Below are 6,008 nucleotides of genomic sequence, written 5' to 3'. Positions count from 1 at the left end.
TATGATATGGATCTTAGTGGCAGATAAATATTCATAATTAATAGCTGATGAATTTATTACTCTCATATATACACTCACTAGCCACATTATTAGGTATACCTGTGAAACCACTGTCAACTCTACTACTGTTTGCATTAATATTATAAAGATGTTTTTTCACCATATCAAAACACAAGAAAGGGTGAAATATTAAGAAATTTTATCTCTTTATTAAGTACAGAGGAATTTACTTTGTATAGGGTTGCATTAGATATGCATCTGTACCTGTACTTAAAAAAGTGTCAGTGAGTATATATATCAAAGACCCACTAACTCAATTTTCCACCCACTTTCTGAAGTGGAGATCACAGACCTTCAGATCTCCGACATACACTGACACACACAAACGGTGATTGGGGACTTACAGATCTCTGTGTTCTCTCCATGACCCCCAAGTCAGTCCCTCTTGCCCCCACTGCAGCTCCTTATAGAGCCTGCATATTTATCAGAGACTCCTTTCAGATCACTGACTGGCTAACCTCATCTCCTAACCCATAGATGGGGGGGGGGGATTGATTTTCATGTTGGCAGTGTTGCTCTTCACTGTGGCAGCCCAAAAGCCTATATTGAGCCCTATCAGTTTTAATTGGCATCCTCGTCTTTGAAATGGGTGCAGTGATTAGGCTTGGAGAGCCCACCTCTTAAGCCTCATCCTTATCATCGCCTGCGGTGATTTGCCACCACACTGAACAATATTCACGAGCACACACATACACACAGAATGGTCACACTATGCATGAACATGTCTCACAAATAAAATGTTGACCTAAAATATGTTTTTTAATGCATTTTGACAAAAACATGCTCTTTCAGAAAAGCTTTGATGAATACACATGACTACGCGCACCCACCTGTGTGCAGGGCGAGGATGTGTGTCCACACTAAGATTTAAAACCAGTTCTCTCTAATTAGTGTGAAGAGATGAGAGGGGAGAGCAAAAGAGGTAGCAGCCGTTCCTCTACCTCCAAAGCCCCGGCAGACAAGCAGACACGGGGGCTGTCTTATCCCCCTAAGAATAAGAGACCAGCTCGCTCTAAAACATTCAACACCAGCTTAAGGGTGATTTTTCGTGTCAAAAACTTTCTGGTGATCACCCCAGACCCTACTTCATTTTTTTTTTGTCTCCAAAAGACGTGGGTCTCATTTCCTCAAGTTTAAAGAGTGTTTGAGGGTATGAATGAGGATAAAGTTGTGATGAAAAATAGAATGTGAGGGATAAAGGAGTGATCTCAGAACATGAAAAGATTGAAGAGATTGAAAAAGTGTAAACGGTAATGACTTTGCCTAGTTTTCCGAATTCTGTGATAGGGCTGCAGTATGGCTCCAAAAGAAAGAGCCATACTGCAGCTAATGAGATACTGTGACAATTTGTAGCCTTTGCAAGCTAATGCCACAAACAGTATCAGATTGTACAGAGCGATAGAACTTATCAACACTGTGCAGTACACATTCCTTTTATGGCTGGCTTCCAGTACACCACATCACACAAAGAAAAGCAAACTTTGATCAGTGTTCATGAGGAACTTTATCTTACCTAATCACCACAGTACTATTATGCCTAAACAGCAAGCAACCCTTTCCGCATTCTTTCAACAACAGCCAATGATAAACCTGTCACAAAATAAGATAATACCCCACTGGTGCTACATATTGTCAGTCTTCCATTGAGTTTAAAGTAGATAGGCCTATAATAAAGCATTAATGGAAGGGAACACAGCATCCCCTTGTTTTCCTGGACCAGCTGAATGCTTATTAACTCAGTCTAATTATTGTCCAACAAGTCCATCATTATTGAGAGGGCTGCAGGGTTAAAGAATGGAAAGGGTGGAAGTGCACACAAAAAATATCTCGACCTAAATGCTTCTACGGTGTGTGTGTGTGTGCTTGTGAATGTGTGATGACACAAGTACTAATTGCAGTTGAAGCCTGCTAGTGTTGCGGCTACAAGGATGGCATGGCTAGAATGTGGGATGAAGCTGTAAGAGGCTGGGGAGAGAGATGCAAAGCCAAGCGAATGCCAAGGACATTAATGAGGGCCAGACAAGTTCTACTTCTCAAGAACACTGCAGCGAGGAGGGATAAGAGTGGGAGAGAATGAGGGAAATAGAAAACAGAACGAGGAACAGAGGGGTTTCATTACAGAAGAATGTTATTTGCAATCTTAAGCAAGCAAGGGTCTTTTTTCCATTACAGATCCATAGATTGTTCGTGCTAACATGATGACACATAGAAATTCATTGTCATTGTCTTTGTTTTTATATAGTCACACTGATATGTGCATTTACATTTTGCAGTCTGTATTAAGAATAGTAAGAACAGTTACTCCTGCAGTTTCTCCATTGACACGGAGAAACAGAGACACAGGCACCGGTGTTCACTTTTTCATGAAAAGGAAGAAGGATTTATATGTTATCATCATAAACATGAAAAATAAATGATAGCAGGACGGAGGCAAGATAAACTAAATTAAGCTTTCTTTGTTATCAACACAGAATATAAATCACAACTGTTTGCCTAATTGATTCCATTACATTCCCACCTGCCTACTGAACCTCTCATCCATCCATATATTGTTTATCTTCATTTTTAGCTAGATGGATGAAAAAAAGTTGTTACTGGATGTGAAACGTGCTGAATTTCATCCTTTTTTTTGCAAACACAATAATTGCCAATTAGAAGTAGCACAAAATTATTACAGAATATTTGTTTCTGTACAATAAACTCACAAGAAAGCAAACTCTTTGTACAGAAGTTTGCTCGTTTAGAGGATGCAAGATAGTGATGTTGCTTTGTTTTTAATAGGAAATAGACTGCATTGAAGGTAATTTATGTGCAGTGATATTAGCGGTTGTAAGCGAACAAGTTCACTAACTCTTAATTGGGAAATAAATCACGGTGTTGCCATAGCAACAAACTCTTAAAAGTGGTCATTGCAAAATGAGAGCTTGTTGAGGTAATGTGTATCTGTGTGTGAGGAGGGGTGGGTGTGTCCACTCATGCATGTGTGTTTTCACCTCCTCAAGCTCATTACCATACAGCCTTGTTAGTAGAGCTTCTGCTAGCTGTTGTACGTGGCATCCAGTTTCATTTCATTAGCCCTTGTTTTGTCCATATTGCTATTAAAAAAGAAGCTGTGAGCTTGCTCATTTAAAACAGTGGCAAATGTTGAAATAAGAATGTAGTTAATTGTATATAGTGAACAAAATTACCTAATTTCATTATGTGCCAAAGCTTACCACATATTTTTTCTATATACGCCATGTCTGTGATTGCTTTTTTCCTCTGCTATGCTTTTGTTCACATCTCTATTATTTATATAATCATTTAGTTGCTTTCTTTTTTCCAACTTTTCAATTTTTCTTCATTCCCTACTCTCCTCACCTCTGTTCGTCTCCAGGGACCTGTCCTCCTCTCTCCTCACCACCCTTCCATTCATGAAATGGATGGAGGCATAAAAAACCATTAGCGCAGATGAATGGATAGACTGGCCTAACACAATCTGGCCCACTTCAGCTGACAGTTTAATATGGACTCTCCCACAGTGTGGTTGCCCCAGCAGGATGCTGCACTAAATCTCACTTTGACTTGCCGTGATTGATACAGATTTGACACATCAAAACCCTGTGTGCATGCATGTGTTTGTGTAGGCATGATGGATATGACAGACGATCGGCAGACGGGTGAGCGGTGAGAGGCAGAACTGATAATTATAGTATTTATCTGGGTTAGGTGTCATGGCTGCCTCTGCTGCATTATGAAAAGATAAAATGCTGAAATGTCTTTCAGTGCATTCCATCAATTCAGCACCTGCACCTCACCTCTTAAATGAAATGCACCATAGAGGAAAGTAATGAAGTTTATAATTTAAATGAGTGTCTTCGAACACAAAGTGCAGAAGGGAAACCTTCACTTATTGTATTTGAATGTCACTTTCACTTCTTGCAGTGCTTTTCAACCACTGAAAGCTCCTCACTGTGCTATATTTAATGTTTCACCTTCATGAGCACTTAAACCTTCTTTAGAAATACCTACCTTTTCTAAATGTGTCATTTTATATAGTACTTATACCTTTGTCAACCACGTAGTGTTCCTAGGAAAGATTATAAAATTGGAAAACACAAATAAAAGCAATATTATCCACGAAAGAAAGAAAGATCAATTAACATATAGGTGTTTAAATCATTATTTAGGCCTTTTGTACAGCAGACATTTGGCTACTTGGAAATCAAATAGTATCCCAGTAAGGCATCAAATCCTACTCTATAACAAGTTTTTATCACTTCAAACTTGATAAACACCAGTACAGTCACATTGCTCCATAAAAGAGAAACTTCTCATGACAAAAGGTAACACAAAGTGGCTTAGGTCTGAACAACCATTGCCAGCAACAGCATCTTATTAGCCAAGATAAGCGACAAATCAATGGTTTGAAAGTCACTTCATGGTCAGTGCAGAGCCATTTATCTCCACTGACTCAATTAATTCTTCCAGTATCGTTAGGCAGATCAGTCAACAGAAGAAAGTAGATTTCTTAGTGACAACTTTACTAAGATGCCCTAATTGCCTCTTACTACACTGGAATTGGCGACATTTCAAGATCCACCAGATAAACTGATGCACATACACAATCAGTAGATAAGAAGTGGAGCAATTCTTTTTATTGCAACCCAAGATACTAATATGTAATACATTTTGCTGAACATTGACCTGCTTTTGAACAGTGACTAGCTGCAGCATAAGAGAATACTAACACATAATTTAAATTCAGAGGGAACAGCAAAGTCCAAAACAAACTGTTCTGGGTAATGCTCTGTACAATACAAAATGTATTGTAATCTCTTGCCTGTTATTCCTGATGTTAAATCCACAACTCTTTGCCATGCAAAACATTTCAGAAGTTAAGACAATTCTACTAGCTCACTTCAAATCAGTATATGTATTACGCAAGGACAATCCAGGCAACATTCAGCCCACATCAGTGTTCCCAGAAAATTACCCTCAAGCTGTCTTGCGTCTCTTCTGGTTATCCCATACTGACTCTATAATGTTGAGATCAGGGATCTGTGAGTGGCCCATCTGTTGCAGGGCTCCTTGTTTTTATTGTGGCTAAAGATGTTCTTTTGTGACTCTGGCTACATGCTTGGGTTTGTTGTCATGCTGCAGCACAAACATTGGGCAGATCAGTCAGCTCCTCCCCCTCAAGGATGGTATATTTTATGTAGAAAACAAAAAAACCCAAAATACTGAATATTAAAGATGACAGCATCTGACTCTCAGAATCACTAATGCTCACAAGACAAAAGTCAATATGTGACAGTTTCCCAAAACAATTTGTGCCATCAACTGTCAGTTCACAACAATGCCGATCTTTAAAAAAGTTCATGAATGCTGATGCCACATCTGAGTATGTGGCATAAAGTGACAGTTGTACATATTATTAAATGTTATGTAGTATGCGTCAGCAACAAAATGGTGATGTGGGGAATTTTCCCTTTAGTCCTGGCAAACTGATGGAGCTGCTGACGTAACATCCACAATCTGGACAAAGGATAATGTTAGGTTTATCTTGGATTGTTGAGACTTAGTGAAAAGAAGAGCAAAGTCTAAATAAATACATAATCTTATAGCATCACAGAAAGCACACTGAATAAAAACAAAATACAGTCACTCAATACCTTGCATACTTTGTGGAGCTGCATCCTTGACAGTTTTAAATACAATATCAGAAGGCAGGTGGCCTAAGCTATTGGTATCATTTCATACTGAAATTACATTATCAAAGTTGACTCTTGTATTTAGAGACACAGCAGGATGGATCTATGGATTATATCATGGAAGCTGGAAAATGCTGAAATCTTAATAAACAAGACTGATAATGTGCACTTCTCACTATGTGAAATTCAACTGTTGACCTAATATGGAAATGATAAATTTAGTTATTTCTGCTCTGAAGCTTGTAGTTGATACAC

Source organism: Astatotilapia calliptera, chromosome 6 (assembly GCF_900246225.1).
Source record: "Astatotilapia calliptera chromosome 6, fAstCal1.2, whole genome shotgun sequence".
In the NCBI taxonomy this organism is placed as follows: domain Eukaryota; kingdom Metazoa; phylum Chordata; class Actinopteri; order Cichliformes; family Cichlidae; genus Astatotilapia; species Astatotilapia calliptera.
Note: the sequence above shows the minus strand (reverse complement) of the source record.